This window comes from Erinaceus europaeus, chromosome 8, assembly GCF_950295315.1.
Source record: "Erinaceus europaeus chromosome 8, mEriEur2.1, whole genome shotgun sequence".
Classification (NCBI taxonomy): domain Eukaryota; kingdom Metazoa; phylum Chordata; class Mammalia; order Eulipotyphla; family Erinaceidae; genus Erinaceus; species Erinaceus europaeus.
In genome coordinates, this window is record NC_080169.1 from 10,747,699 (window position 1) to 10,764,586 (window position 16,888).

A 16,888-nucleotide genomic window follows, 5' to 3' on the forward strand; every position below is an offset into this window, starting at 1 on the left:
AAGGGGATTGTAATATAATGCTCTTACTCCCAAGTCTTAGAACTCTATGTATAACTTTAATACCATTCTCTTCTTGAGACACTCTACAAAAATAGAACTTTTATTTATTTATTTTTTTTATGTTTAATAGCCTATGTGTGCTGTTGGGTTGTCAGAAAAGACTTGGGACATTTTTGCATAGAAAAATATGTCATGACTTTTCTGACAGCCCAATATAAAAAAACCCAACTGTATATCTTAATGATATCTGAACTTCTTAATGTTCATCCATTAAAATGAAAACCAGGGGTTAACTCTGAGAATTTCATATGTTTTGTTTTTGACAGATCTCTTTCTCTCACACATGTGTATGTATATATATATATACATATATATATTCAGATACACAGAAATGCAAATATTGCTTCATGTCTCTCCTTATTTCTGTCTCTCTCCCCTCCTCTCTCTTTCAAAAAAGGAAGGACATTTGGAAGTAGTAACAGGTGTAGATGTGACTTAGAAAGGAGAAGAAGGCAGAGCTATAGATGACATGAATATATATATATACATATACATATATATATATAGTCAACCCATATCTGTGACCTTGGGAGAACTACTGCAGTTTCTAATGGAGGGAATGGGGACACAAAATTCTGGTAGTGGAAACAGAGTGGAATTAAACTTCTATTATCTCATAATTTTGTAAATCACTATTAAATCACTAATTAAAAAAAGTAAAAAAGGAATCAGTTGCCACCAAAAATAGTGGTACAATGTAGGCACCAAGTCCCAGGGACACCCTAGTGGCAAAAAAATAAAAATAAAATAAAAGGACCTAAATAAAAGAACACTGTCCAACTCCAGTACTAATCAGGAGGAACATATGCACCCCTATGTTTATAGCTGCATTATTCACAATAGCCAAAGAGTGGAAGCAGCCTACATGTTCATCAGCAGATGACTGCTAAAGAAATTATGAGATTAAAAAAAAAAGAAACTATGAGATATATATTCCATAGGACACTACTCTGAAAAAAAAAAAAAAAAGCGATATTGTGTCCTTTGGGACAAAATGGATGGAACTGGAGGTGATTATGCTTAGCAAAATAAGTAAAGAGATAAAAGACAACTACCAACAGATGAGTAGCTAAGAAAGTTGTGAGGTATATATACATACATACACAACGGGACACTACTCAGCTCTTAAGACTGGTGAAAATCACTTCTTCATCTCATCTGGAAGGGAGCTTTAAAGGAATCATATTAAGGGGCTGGCTGATGGTGCTTCTGGTTGAGCACACTTGTTACAATGCAGAAGGATAAGGGTTCAAGCCCCTAGCCCCCACCTGCAGGGGGAAAGCTTTGTGAGTGGTGAACACGTGCTTCAGATGTTTCTGTCTCTCCCTCTCTGTCTCCCCCATCCACTAGATTTCTGACCATCTCTATCCAAGAAATAAAGATAATTAACAATAAGTAAGTAAATAAAAAGGAATCATGTTAAGTGAGATAAGCCAGGAAGAGAAGCATGAGACTGGGATGATCTCACTTGTAGACAGAATTTAAGAAATGTGAACAGAAAGAGGAAACAAAGTGAAACTTGCACTGAGTTTGGTATATTGCACCGAAGCGAAGAACAGTTGGGTAGTCTTTTTGATATACATCATTTTTCTAGATGTGAAGTGATAATCTCACTGTGGATCTCATTTCCATTTCTCTAGTTAAATGATGCTGAGTATAATTCATGTGCATGAGTGTCCCTGGTATGTTTTTTTAAAAAGATTTTATTACTTTATTTATGAGAAAGATAGGAGGAGAAAGAGAAAGATCCAGACATCACTCTGGTACATGTACTGTTGGGGATTGAACTAAGGACCTCATGCTTGAGAGCCCATTGCTCTATCTACTGTGCCACCTCCCAGACCACCCACTCATTAGTATGTTTTCTTTGGAGAAGTTTCTATTCAGATCTTTCGCCCATTTCCTACTGAATTTGTTGCTGTGCTGTTGGAATTGTATGAGTTTTTGTGTTATTTTTATGTTAACCCATTGTATGGTCTGTAAACATCTCCCAATTTACAAGATTCTTTTTTTTTTTTTTTTTCTCTTTTGGATTTGCACTGTTTTCTCTTGCTTTGTAAAGACTTGTTAACCTGTTGTGTTCCCATCAGATTATTTTTGCTTCTTTTTTTTAATTGTAGTTATTATTGTTGTTGTTATTGATGTCGTCGTTATTAGATAGGACAGAGAGAAATGGAGAGAGGAGGGGAAGACAGAGGGGGAGAGAAAGACAGACACCTGCAGACCTGCTTCACTGCCTGTGAAGTGACCCCCACCCTGCAGGTGGGGAGCCGGAGACTCTAACCAGGATCCTTATGCCGGGCCACAAGTGCAGTTGATTTTTCAGAAACATCTCTGATGTGGAAGTCTAGAAGTATGCAGCCTACATTTTGTACAATGTATCTTATGATTTCCTGTCTTATATCCATGTCTTCGTTTGATTTTGAGTTTTTTTTGTGTGTGTATTATTAAGTAGTCATACGGTTTCTTCTTCTTTTTTTTTTGTATTTGTTGAAGAGGTTTTCATTCTTTTGTATTTGTTCAACTGTCCAGTTGAAGAGGTTTTCCTTTCTTTATTGTATAACCTTTGCTCCTTTGTCAAAAATTGAATTTGCATATATGTGTGGGACCCTCTAGTTTATTTGCTTTTTTTTTTAATTCAAATAACATACTGTTCTGATTACTTTGCTTTATGGTATGGTTTGAAATCAATAAGATTGATACTTGTGAGTACTATGGTATTTATCTTTGGGAACTGGGAGGATAAGTATATAGAACTTTGGTGTTGATTGTGGTGTGGAACTATACATTGTAGTCTAATAGTCTTGTACCATACGATCAATAAAAAAATTAAACAATTAAAATACAACATTTTTCAAACAGTGGTAGTTGTAGCTTCAATCCAGTTTGGGTTCCTTTTGACTGGGGAGGCAACTCAGTAGTATAACGTAAGATTTGAAATTTGGATTCATCTTGTGTCTTTTCTCTTGCCCGATTTGCTCTGACTGGAACTTCCGAGGTCATGTTGAATAATAATAATGAGAGTAGGCAGCCTTGCCCTGTTCCTTATCTCATGGGAAAAAGCTTTGGGTTCATCACCATTCATAGGATGGCAACATACAGTGCCTAAGGCAAATACCCTCCAACATCAATAGGGTTAGAAATAGCCCATGAAAAGTCATTAGTAAACATTCAGTCCTTTGTAATATTGATGTTTTCAAGTGGCCTTCATTTAAATTGCTCAGTAGAGTAATAGAAATTTTATCCTTCTTTTGTCAAATATCTTGATGTCAAATACACTTGTTGGTATGCATGAGACCCCTTCTGTTTCATTTGCTTTAAATCCCCCCTGCTTAACACTATTCTATTTACATAACCACTTCATTCTATTTACATAACCGCTGTTAACAAGCACCTCCCTCCAGGGCATTGGTTCAATCCCCACTGTTTCATGATATGTTTTTGCTCCACCCCCCTCCTTGTCACACCCTGACCCCTTCTTTATCACACCCTGATTTTCACCAGTCACTTTTCTCTCCACCCTCTCTATGTCACATCCTGTTTCCACCCTACTTGGGAAGTATATATAAAGACAGCATTGTGAGTTTTAGAGTACTGTACTGTACTTTGAGTTTAACTTAGCTCGTCTTAGATTGTGCTGCATCCTGCATGAATAAAGAGATACTGCCTACAGCTCAACCATGAATCCCGGGTTGTCTGTTACCCGCCCGTGAAGCTAGCCCGGCGAAAACAACATAACCCGTCGAAAACAACATACACTGATACAGTATGATGATGCTACTCTCACTGATTGAGTTAAATATTCCCAAAGAGTCAGTTATGTGTCCTCCCAAACTTGTTGATGACAATTACACTTACTTGCATAATTACATGATTTAGTTTAATATTACCTATTGTAATAAAATATAAAGGCCAAAAAAAAGTGAATTTCTTTAAAAAGTGTTATTGAAATCAGCCTAGGCTAGATCAGGGCTATTCAAATGCTAATGCACATTCAGGAATCACTCTCAAACACATCCTATGAAGCTAACATCACTCTGATCCCCAAAGAAACTATCACACAAACAAAGAGACCCCTCACAGAATGGGAGAAGATCTTCACATGCCAAATACCAGACAAGAGACTAATCACCAAAATATACAAAGAACTCAGCAAACTTAGCACCAAAAAAGCAAATGACCCCATCCAAAAATGGGCAGAGGATGTGAACAAGACATTCACCTCAGAGGAGATCCAAAAGGCTAACAAACATATGAAAAACTGTTCCAGGTCGCTGATTGTCAGAGAAATGCAAATTAAGACAACATTGAGATACCACCTCACTCCTGTGAGAATGGCATACATCAAAAAGGACAGCAGCAACAAATGTGGGAGAAGCTATGGGGACAGAGGAACCCTTCTGCACTGCTGGTGGGAATGTAAATTGGTCCAGCCTCTCTGGAGAGCAGTCTGGAGAACTCTCACGAGGCTAGACATAGACCTTCCATATGATCCAGTAATTCCTCTCCTGGGGATATATCCCAAAGATTCCATAATGCCCAACCAAAAAGATATGTGTACATCTATGTTCATAGCAGCACAATTCATAATAGCTAAAAACTGGAAGGAACCCAGGTGTCCAACAGCAGATGAGTGGCTGAGAAAGCTATGATACATATACACAGTGGAATACTATACAGCTATTAAGAATAATGAGCCCACTTTATCTGACCCATCTTGGACTCTGATCCCCAAAGCAGGAAAAGACTGCACCGAAAAAGAAAATTATAGACCTGTATCCCTGATAAACATTGATGTGAAAGTCCTCAACAAAATATTGACAAGTCAAATCTTATCAAAAGAATAAATCACCAAGACTAAGTGGGATTCATTCCTGGGAAACAGGAATAGTTCAATCAAATACAATCTACCATACCAACCAAAATAAAAATAAAAATCACATGGTCATATCAATTGATGATGAAAAGGCATTTGACAAGATCTAATCCTATTTATGATAAAGACATTCGAGAAACGAGGAACAGAAGGACAATTCCTCAACATAATAAAGATCATGTCTGAAAAACCCACAGCTAACATAATTTCCAATGAGGTAAAACTGAAAGCATTCCTCCTAGAACCTGGAACTACACAAGGATGTCCACTACCACCACTGTTATTCTACGTAATCATGGAGGTCCTTGCCACTGCAATCAGGCAAGGAGATATTAAAGGAATACAAGTTAGAGAAGAAGAAATAAAACTATCATTATTTTCTGATAACATGATAAAAATATGCCTAGAAAATCCCAAAGACTCCACCAAAAAACTGGAAATAATGAATTCAGTAAGATAACAGGATACAAAAGCAATGCACATAAATCTATATATACAAATGATGATCCAGAGGAAAAGGAATTTAAGGACTCAATCAAACCTCCAAAGATAAAATGCCTTGAAGTGGAGTGAATCTTACAAAGGAGAAGAAGCACCTTTACAGGGAAAACTTTAGAATATTGTTAAAAGAAATAGAGAATGACACAAAAATAAATAAATAAATAAATAAATAAATAAATAAATAAAAACATTGTTCTTGGGTTGGAAGAATAAATATTAAAATGGCCATCCTACCAAAATAAATCTACAGATTCAATGCAATACTTATCAAAATCCCTAGTGACATTCTTAAGAGAATTAAATAACTTGTCCAAAATTTGTGTAGAACCAGAACTAAAACGTGAATAATCAAACCACTTCTGAATGGAAAAAAAAAAAGGAGAAAATGGAGGTATCATGTTTCCAGACTTCAGTTTATACTATAAAGAAAAAAGAATGAAAAACATCTTGGTACTGGAATAAAAATGAACTCCTGAATTAATGAAACAGAAATAATCCCACTGTTATGCAACTACCTAATAATATATGGCAAAGAGGTCAAAACCATTCAGTGGGGGAGAAAGTTCTCTTCAACAACTGGTGCTGGCGAAGCTAGACAGCCACATGTAGAAAAGTGAGATTAGACCACCCAGAGATGTTAAAAGGGTGGTTCTATCTTAGCGGTTCTGAGCAGTCCCTGATATTCTGCTTTAAGACTGACTCTTGGGGCTGGGTGGTGGTACACCTGGTTGAGCACTCACATTACTGTGCACAATACAGGACACGGGTTCAAGTCCCCGGTCCCCAGCTATAGGGGGGAGGCTTCACGAGTGGTGAAGCAGGGCTGCAGGTGTCTCTCTGTCTCTCTCCCTCTACCTTCCCCCCCTCAATTTCTCTCTGTCTCTAATAAATAAAAAGATTTAAAACAAAAACAAAGAGACCGACTCTCTTAAGGTGGTGTAACTACAGGTCCACAGAGTGTACAATAAAGAGCAAAATAAAAGCTAGTCATCAAAACTTATTGGAGAGAACATTAAGCTCCAGAAGGCCACTGTGTTTGCTTTGTTTACACTTTAAGCTCTCTAAGCTCTTGCTTTACTTGGCAGAAATTTGACTGGATGTCCTGGAAAGTTGCATTAAAGAGTTGGTTATGTTGTAAAGATTGTATGACTTCCATCCGGGGGAAATATATTCAGAGTCATTGACATATCAGGAAAAAAATAGATATTTGGGGTCAGAAATTTCACTATTTATGTTTTATGTGATCTCTACTTAAAACAAACAAACAAACAAAAAACAGTTAACTAAGCATTTTTAGAAAAGAGAACTCCTGTCATGTTGTGTATATTACGCAATCTCGGAATTCATGACTAGCAATGGAAGTTAACAAAACCTTTTCAGGAATTAACCAGGTTTTAAGCAGATACTTCTCACAAAACTTCAGAGAGCTTCACATTGTTGCTCAATTTCAGGGGTACATTTTACATAAAATACACCAGCAGGCCTATTGAGCTGGAGCCTGGGAGCCTTGTACACAGGGCGTCTTCTAGCATGGGGGAAATGATTAACTGTAGTGTATAATCAACAATTCAGAGTTAATCTGGGGAGAGAGGAAGGCTTATTAAGTGGATTTAAAGTAAATAAATACTTCTTGCTTTTGACACTTCCTTCACACATCCGTAGTCACAAATGAGCAAAAGTCTTTTATATGCACAGTAGAAAAAGAAAGGGAGAATGTATTTCTTCATGGTATTATTAAATCCTAAAGAGCATGAGCAAGTTTTTAAAAAGGCAAAGAAATATATTGGTATGGAGGAGTCATGAGCTGATAATTCTCTCTAATATTTGGCTGATTAGTGATGTTTTTACAGTGATCATCATTTCATTCCCTAGCGTCAGGTAGTGAGTGGTTCACCCACTAGAGTATACACACTACCATGTGCAAGGACCCAGGTTCAGAACCTCCAGACATTCCTACCTATAGGGGGGAATTTCTTTCTTTCTTTTTTGTTTTTAATATCTTCTCTGAGCCAAAAAAAAAAAAAAAAGTAGGCTATGGCATGTTCCTTCTTATATGAGTTAGAATTCATTTTGCAATATTGTGTACCACATTTTATTTACTTTGTAGGATCTAGTTTCTAGCTTTTTACCTTCACTTTTTGGAAGTTGTTGCTGTTTTTCTCTTTTTCCCTTTACTGGGAGGATTAAAGTTTACAGTTAGCAGTAAAATACAGTACTTGGTGCATGTGTGACATTTCTCAGTTTTCCACATGACACTCGGCCCCTGTCTAGATCCTCCTCCATCATCATGTTCTAGAATCTGAACGTTCTCCCCCTCGCCCCCCGACCTCCGAGTCTTTACTTGGGTGCAATCTACCAGCTTCTGTCCAAGTTCTGCATTGTGTTTCCCTTACCGTTCTGCTATTTTTCTTATAATGCATAGTATCTTGCATAAGTGTTATATATCCACTTTTTGTATTATTTACACTTGTACGAGGTGATTTTTCACGGACGAATTGTAATAACAGCTTGGGGGTGGAATCGATGGGGAGCGAGAAACAGCTTATTCAGGAAAGCATTATGTATGAAAGTCTGGGTCTATGAACCCTGGCATTACAAAAGAATATCATGGAAGGCAACAGGGTAACAGTATGGAGGGTGAAGCAGTGCTGTGGCGTCTTTACTCTCCTTTCTTTCTCTCTTTGCTTCTCTCCTGGAAGGAGGGATGGTAGAAAGGAAGGGCGGGAGGGAGGAAAGGGAGAACTGGGGTGAGGAAAGAGAATAAATAAATAGGCAACTGTTGTTCGGATGTTGTGAAACTGGTGGTTACCCTGGGCTGGGACGTGTGTGAAGGGAGGGCACAGAACTGTGATGGTGGGTACAGTGTGGAACTATACTCCTGTGATGTTAGGATCTTGTAAACCATTATTAAATCACTAATAACGTTTCAAGTGGGCTGTGGAACTCATAATGCTGGCGTATACTCTGCTACCTTTAGTGAATAAGGTTCAGTGAGACATTCAGTGATGACATTCACGTCATCAAAATAAGAACAAATCACTGTCACCTGTTACTAATTCTATATTTCTAAAGAGTCACTGATGTTGTAATAAAAAAAACACCTCCATAATGTAACTCAAAAAGAACCAAATAACGGGGCCTAAGACCACACGGAGGGTGGGTGAGAGAGCAGCAGTTTGGGCCACGAGGAGGTAGCAAAAATGGCCGCCTCACACAGCAACCTTCCCTGCGTCTAATCACCGAAGTGAAAGGCGGGCAAGAGAGCAAGGGGCAGAAGAAGAAGGGCTTTTATGGGAATAGCTCTCGTGAGAATGAGAAGGGGGAGGAGTAACCATAGCACTCCAGGGTAGGATAATAACTCTTGTGGGAATGGGAAGGGGGAGGAGTAACCATAGCACTCCAACTATCGAGGGGAATTGACAACCTGGGACTTTGGAGCCTCGGGGGGCATGAGAGCTGTTTGCATAAACATTATGCTAGCTACCCCACTCATTTTCGGTGTTTTATAACATTTATCACAATCTTCTTTATTTATTTAATTTGATAAGACAGAGGAATTGAGAAGGGAAGGGGGTGGGGAGAGAAGGAGAAATAGATGCTTGCAGCACTGCTTCAGGTGAGGACCAGGGGATTGAACTTCAGTCCTTTCATATGGTAATACACTCAATTGCTGCCACCCAACTCCTTATTGGAGTCTTCTAATTCAGAAAATGACAAGATCTCTATCTTCACCTGATGTTATTTCAATCCAAATGCATTTATTTCTTTTTGTTTTAATTTCTTTATTGGGGAATTAATGTTTTACATTCAACAGTAAATACAATAGTTCGTACATGCATAACATGTCTCAGTTTTCCATATAACAATACAACCCCCACTAGGTCCTCTGTCATCCTTCTTGGACCTATATTCTCCCCCAACCCCCAACCCCAGAGTCTTACTTTGGTGCAATAAGCTAATTCCAGTTCAGGTTCTACTTGTGTTTTCTCTTCTGATAATTGTTTTTCAACTTCTGCCTGAGAGTGAGATCATCCCATATTCATCCTTCTGTTTCTGACTTCTTCTTCTAGCGTTTGCCCTTCTTCCGTAGCCAGTCAACAGCGTCAGGTTGAGCCTGATGTAAAGTTTCGAGACCTCCTTTGAATCTGGAGAGGTGGCAGTCGTTGACTATGTGGGTCATTGTCTGTAGCCGCAGGGGCAGTTCGGGTCGTCTCTGGCTCCCCAGCGATGGAACATAGCGGCACACCGGCCATGGCCTGTTCGATAGCGATTGAGGAGGGCCCAATCATAACGTGCTAGGTCAAAGCCGGGTTGACGCTTGCAGGGGTCTGTGATGAGGTGGTACCATCCCTTCTGTGTCTGACTTATTTCACTTAACATAATTTCTTCAAGCTCCATCCAAGATGGGCTGAAAACAGTGAAGTCACCATTTTTAATAGCTGAGTAGTATCCCATTGTGTATATAGACCACAACTTGCTCAGCCACTCATCTGTTGTTGGACACCTGGGTTGCTTCCAGCTTTTGGCTATTACAAATTGTGCGGCTAAGAACATAAGTGTACACAGATCATTTTGGATGCGTGTGTTGGCTTCCTTAGGATATATCCTCAGGAGAGGAGCTGCAGGATCATAGGGTAGGTCCATTTCTAGCCTTCTGAGAGTTCTCCAGACTGTTCTCCAAAGAGATCAATTTATATTCCTACCAGCCATGCAGGAGGATTCCTTTGACCCCCACAACCTCTCCAGCATTTGCTGCTGTTACTTTTCTGATGTATGACATTCTCACAGGAGTGAAGTGGTATCTCATTGTTGTCTTAATTTGCATTTCTCTGATAATCAAAGACTTGGAGCATTTTTTCATGTGTTTCTCGGCCTTTTGGATCTCTTCTGTGGTGAATATTCTGTGAATGTTCTCTCCCCATTTTTGGATGTGGTTATTTGTTTTCTTGTTGTTGAGTTTGGCAAGCTCTTTATATATTTTGGTTATTAAACTCTTGTCTGATGTATGGCATGTAAAGATCTTCTCCCATTCTGTGAGGGGTCTCTTGGTTTGGGTAGTAGTTATTTTTTGCTGTGCAGAAGCTTTTTAATTTGATGTAGTCCCATAGGCTTATGCTTGCCTTAGTCTTCTTTGTAATTGGATTCATTTCATTGAAGATGTCTTTAAAATTTATGCGGAAAAGAGTTCTGCCAATATTTTCCTCTAAGTATCTGATAGTTTCTGGTCTAACATCCAAGTCCTTGATCCACTTAGAATTTACTTTTGTATTTGGTGAAAAATAGTGGTTCAGTTTCATTCTTCTGCATGTTTCAACCCATTGTTTCCAACACCATTTGTTGATGAGACTCTGCTTTCCCCATTTAATAGTCTGGACACCTTTGTCAAAGATTAGATGTCCATAGGTGTGGGGCTTACTTCTGGCCTCTCAATTCTGTTCCACTGGTCAGTGTGTCTATTCATGTTCCAGTACCAAGCAGTTTTGATGACAATGGCCCTATAATAAATACAACTTGAGATCTGGGAGTGTGATGCCTCCAGTTCTGTCCTTTCTTCTCAACATTGTTTTGGCAATTCTAGGTCTTTTCTGGTTCCAGATAAACATTTGTTGCTGGGAAATTGTGCAGATGCAGTCACATCAGCCATGTTGTCCCCTCAGGCTATTGCTAGTTCCCGTGAGAGTTGGGACATTCTCTGAGCGCCTGTTCTGCCATGTTGTGCCCTCAGGGCATTGTCAATTCCCCTCGATAGTTGGAGTGCTTTGGTTACTCCTCCCCCTTCCCATTCCCACAAGAGTTATTATCCTACCCTGGAGTGCTATGGTTACTCCTCCCCCTTCCCATTCCCACAAGAGTTATTATCCTACCCTGGAGTGCTATGGTTACTCCTCCCCCTTCTCATTCTCACGAGAGCTATTTCCATAAAAGCCCTTCTTCTTCTGCCCCTTGCTCTCTTGCCTGCCTTTCACTTCGGTGATTAGACGCAGGGAAGGTTGCTGTGTGAGGTGGCCATTTTTGCTACCTCCTCGTGGCCCAAACTGCTGCTCTCTCACCCAACTCTGAGGAGCCAGCGCAAATAAAGGATTGCATTCCCTTTCTGCTCCAAACCTCCTTTTTCTGCGTCCTGCCTCCACCGCAAGCGACAATTTGTAGCATTTGTTCTAGTCTCCTAAAAATGTGGTTGTGATCTTGATGGAGATAGCATTAAATTTGTAGATGGCTCTGGGTAGTATATTCATTTTGATGATGTTAATTCTTCCAACCCATGAACATGGAATATCTTTCCACTTCTTTGTGTCTTTTTCTATTTCTTTGAGTAGTGACTCATAATTTTCAGTATACAAGTCTTTCACTTCTTTGGTTAAGTTTACTCCTAGATATTTTATTGTTTCTGTTGCTATAGTAAAAGGAATTGCTTTCTGGATTTCAACTTCTTCTAACTTAGTGTTTGCATAGAGGAATGCCACTGACTTTTGAATGTTAATTCTGTAGCCTGACACCTTACCGTATCGCCTGACGATTTCCAAAAGCTTCTTGCTGGATACCTTTGGTTTTCCTGTGTATACTATCATGTCATCTGCAAATAGAGAGAGTTTGACTTCTTCTCTTCCAAGCTATATGCCTTTAATTGCTTGCTCCTGCCTGATTGCTATGGCAAGAACTTCCAACACTATGTTGGATAGTAATGTTGATAGTGGGCATCTCTGTCTAGTACCTCATCTGAAGGGAAATGTTTCCTGTGTTTCACCATTGAGTATGATGTTGGCTGTAGGTTCGCTATATATAGACTCTACTATCTTGAGGAATATTCCATCTCTTCCCATTTTTTGTAGTGTTTTGATCATAAAGGGATGTTGTATTTTGTCAAAGGCTTTCTCTGCATCTATTGATATGACCATGTGGTTTTTGGTCTTGCTTTTGTTGATGTGGTGGATCACATTGATTGATTTACATATATTAAACCAGCCTTGCATGCCTGGGATAAACCCCACTTGGTCATGATGAACAATCTTTTTAATATACTTCTGTATCTGGTTGGCTAGAATTTTGTTCAATATTTTTGCATCTATGTTCATCAGAGATATTGGTCTGTAGTTTTCTTTTTTGGTTGTGTCCCTGTCTGCTTTTGGTATCAAAATGATGTTGGCTTCATAGAAGCTGGAAGGGAGTATTCCTGTGTCTTCAATCTTCTGGAAGACTTTTTAATTTATTTATTTATTCATTTTTGTTGCCCTTGTTTTATTGTTGAAGTTATTATTGTTGTTATTGATGTTGTCATTATTAGATAGGACAGAGAAAAATGGAGGGAGGAGTGGAAGACAGGGAGGGGGAGGGAAAAATAGACACCTGAAGACCTGCTTCACCACCTGTGAAGTGACCCCCCTGCAAGTGGGGAGCCAGGGATAGAACCAGGATCCTTACTCTGGCCCTTGGGCTTTGCGCCACATGAGCTTAACCCATTGCGCTATTGCCTGACTCCCAACTAGTTGTGTTCTTAACTCAGCTATTTCAACTTTCAGCTCTCTAATAACCTTGAGGTAATTAGTGTTTTCTTCCAGAGTCTCATTTGTTGTTTCTGCATTTCTGATGACAATTCTTTCAGACTCTTTACTCATTCCTGTGATTCTTTCCTTAACTAGTATTTGGATGTTGACCTCATTATTTTGTGTTTCCCCTTTGGGGGGCTTTTAGCTGGACTCTTGTCCTGTTTCATTTCTCCAGTATTTCTTCTTGTTGGTTTAACCATTTTATATAGTATGTTATGAGGTCCTTATCTCAGTACTTTTCAAATTACTAATCACTCCTGCCTGGATTGACTTGTGTCTAAGTAAGGTAATTAAAGCGTTCGCAGTTGTGGAAATTGACAGTTGTTTCAATAGTATTTTAATCCCTGATTTGGAGCTCAGTGGCTTAAAAGCCTCTTTTGTTCTTTTGCTTCCCTGTAGGCTATGGGAGCCTGAGGGCTTTTAAACTATAATTAGGCTTCTTAGCTTAATCACTGACTCCTGACCAAGAGTTAAAGCAGGGTGGGGCAGAGATAATCCAGTGGTTATGCAAAGAGACTTTCACAGCCCCACCACTAGGCCACCAAGGTATAGATCTTCTCCTGAGTTTCCTGGTTAGTTCTCTGTCCCCTGGTGTCAGCACAGGGCCTCCCAACCACCACTGCTCCAGATTGTGAGGGCAGTAGCAAATGAGACTCACAGTTGCATTTGGTGAGTCTCAGGGGAGTCCTCTCCTCTCTTCACCTGTCCCCTTGTTGGTGAAACAGCCTGGAGGTGGTGTCTCAACTGGTAAACTGCCAGACTATTACCAGCCACTTAATTTTCTCCTTAGGTTCCTCTCTGTCCATGAGCTACACTTGTTTGCACTCACCAGTGATGGTGGGTTCCTGAAATCATTCTAGTCCTGTCTTGTTGCCGTCCCAAGTGGTCTCCTTTGGTATTCCTCATTGACCTGGGAGGGGAGAGGAAAGAAACACAGCTGCTGCTGCTCCATACCCCCGCCTCCAGAAGTCCTCATTCAATAAATTCTTAGGCAGAAGAAAACAGCTAATAATTGGAAAACATAAAACAATTGTCCTGGACATTAACAAAGTTGCTTCTCCTCATATTTTACCTTTATATTTATATTTATACCTCATATTTATAAACTTGTGGACTTCCAGGGCCTCACAACCTGGATGAGAAAGATATATATAATAATGACCAATAAGACTGTAGGATAAGAGGGGTACAATTCCACACAATCCCCAGCACTACAGTTCCGCATCCCATTCCCTCCACTGGAAGCTTTCCTATACTTTAACCCACTGGGAGTATGGACCCAGGGTCATTATGGCATGCAGGAAGTGGAAGGTCTGGCTTCTTTAATTACTTCCCTGCTGAACATGGGCATTGGCAGGTGGATCCATACTCCCAGCCTGTCTCTCTATTTCCCTAGTGGGGAAGGGCTCTGGAGAAGTGGGGCTCCAGTACACATTGTTTTTCTCTCTTCGTCTCTATCTTCCCCTCCTCTCTCAATTTGTCTCTGCCCTATCCAGTAAAATGAAAAAAAAAAAAATACAAAGCTTCCAGGAACAGTGGATGGCACTGAGTCCCAGCGATAACTCTGGAGCAAAAAAATTAAATCAAAATAAAATAAAACAAAAATGGAAATACATATGTTCATGAAATACCACTTATAGGCATATAAACAAAGAATATAAATCCTAATTTGAAGAGCCATACACATCCCTATGTTCACAGCCATATCATTCACAGTAGTCAAGGAGTGGAAACAACCTAAATGTCCATTGACAGAGGACTGAATGAAGAAGTTATGAGATACATACTTAATGAAATACTGCTCTGCAGCTAAAATAAGATGACATTGTATCCTTTGGGACAAAATGAATGCAAGTGGAAGTGATTGTGCTTAGAGAAGTAAGAAAAAAAACCTGGATGATTTCACTCATGTGGGATATAGAAAATTGAAAGACATGAACTTGCTAACCAAAAAAAAAAAAAAAAAAGAGGAAAGAAAGACCTACTATTTCTGTTGCTGTACTTCTCTTCATCCTCCTCCTCCTGCTCTTCCTCCTCTTCCTCATCCACCTCATCCACCTTATTCTTTTTCCCTCTTCTCTTTTCGGATCCTGATGGAATTGGGGTTCAGAGCCCTATGGTCATCTTCCCCTAACATTTCTCTCCCTCTGGGAGTATGGACCAAAAATTTTTATGGGATGCAGAAGGTGGAAGGTCTGGCTTCTATAATTGCTTCTCCACTGGACATGGGCATTGGTAGGTCAATCCACACCCTGAGCCTGTCTCTATCTTTCCCTAGTGGGGCAGGGATCTGGAGAGGTGAGATTCCAGGACACATTGGTGAGGTTGTCTGCCAGGGAGTTCAGGATGAAATCATAGAAACATCTTCAACTTGGTGGCTGAAAGGCATTAAAGTATAAAGCAGGACAAAACGTTTAGTAAATAGGAACCAACAAATAGGAATAAAGTAGAAGAGAATAGGGATGTTAGGGATGGAAAGAAGCTAGGAAGTTTATTGTATATATGTTCCTAGGGGCCCATGACTTCGGTAATTTTTCTGGAGCTTGATAGCTATCATGGAGATGGACTAAAAATATTGTCTGGGAAGATGATATTAGAGTTGAGAACAAGTATCGAAAACTAGATAGGGCAGAGAGTAGCCTTATTTACTGTGTCGATCTCACCTGGGGCCCATATATATTCATATTTAGCACAGCAGCCTGTATAATCTATGAGTCCCTGTCAGTCTGTGTTTGTAGTTACAACTGGGGACATTCTAGGCTGCACTCTATTCAAGACCAGTTTTCCTTGAGTGGCAGAGTAGAATGACATAGCCTCCCTTCAGAAAGTGGGACAGTCCCTACTATAGTTATTTAGTTCATAGTGAGAGTATGGTCCTGAAGAAGTCCACAAGAGGGCTTATAATGATGATCCTGATGGTGGGGAGGGGCCCATTAGAGGTTTAGGCCCACTGAATCAAGGATGCCCTGACTAGAGCCCCAGGTAATCCCATATAATATTTTTTTTAAGAGCTAGGGAGACCACAGCACCAAAATTTCTTCAGTGAGGTAGAGCCAAGCCCAAACCTGGGTAGCAACATATGGCAAAGCACTATCCAATTTTCTCTATGTTCTCAGCACACTGGTTTTTCAGCTCTCCCTTCGTATTACTTAAACTTCCTTATTTTCCAGTGGCTTGTTTCTTAGTGCTGCACTCCAAGTGATTTTCAAATATCTTTCTACCAGTTTACTTCTCTGTTGCAATCAATGATTAAGCATTTTGCATATAGAAATGCTAGTATTCAAGGTGCAAGGACCGGCATAAGGATCCCAGTTTGAACCCCCAGCTCCCCACCTGCAGGGGAGTCGCTTCACAGGCAGTGAAGCAGGTCTGCAGGTGTCTGTCTTTCTCTCCCCCTCTCTGTCTTCCCCTCCTCTCTCCATTTCTCTCTGTCCTATCCAATGACAACATCAATAACAACGACAGTAATAACTACGACAATAAGACAACAATGGCAACAAAAGGGAATAAATAAATATTTTTTTAAAAAGAAATGCTAGTATTTTGTGTAGAACAGCTTTATTTTCCCCCATAGGAACCTGTTACTTTCTTTTGAGTTCATCTTCATCTATATATTTGAATAAATTCAGTTGATGTAAGGCACTCTCAGATTGTTTTAGTACTAGTATTCTGGGTACTGAGGATTTAAATTCTCTCGTTTGTTTTCTTATTTGTTTGTCTTAAACCTGCTCACTATCTAATGACATTTTCCTCTCACTGGGAATTCCGTAGGTTTGGACCATGGCTGCCCCCCAGTGGGATAATTCATATTAATCTCAAAACTTCCTGGGCTTCATAGTTCATAGTTCAGGGAAATTTTTATGTCAGTTTTTGGCTGTGTGTGAGTGTCTTTGCTACCTAAACAGTG

The 16,888-nt window shown here is 39.7% G+C and overlaps 1 protein-coding gene across 3 annotated transcripts in view; it reads left to right on the top strand.

Moving 5' to 3' along the window:
* Window positions 1-16,888, top strand: part of HECW1 (HECT, C2 and WW domain containing E3 ubiquitin protein ligase 1) — a 345,650-nt gene that overhangs the window by 68,986 nt on the left and 259,776 nt on the right. The gene's annotated exons all lie outside the window — the stretch shown is intronic.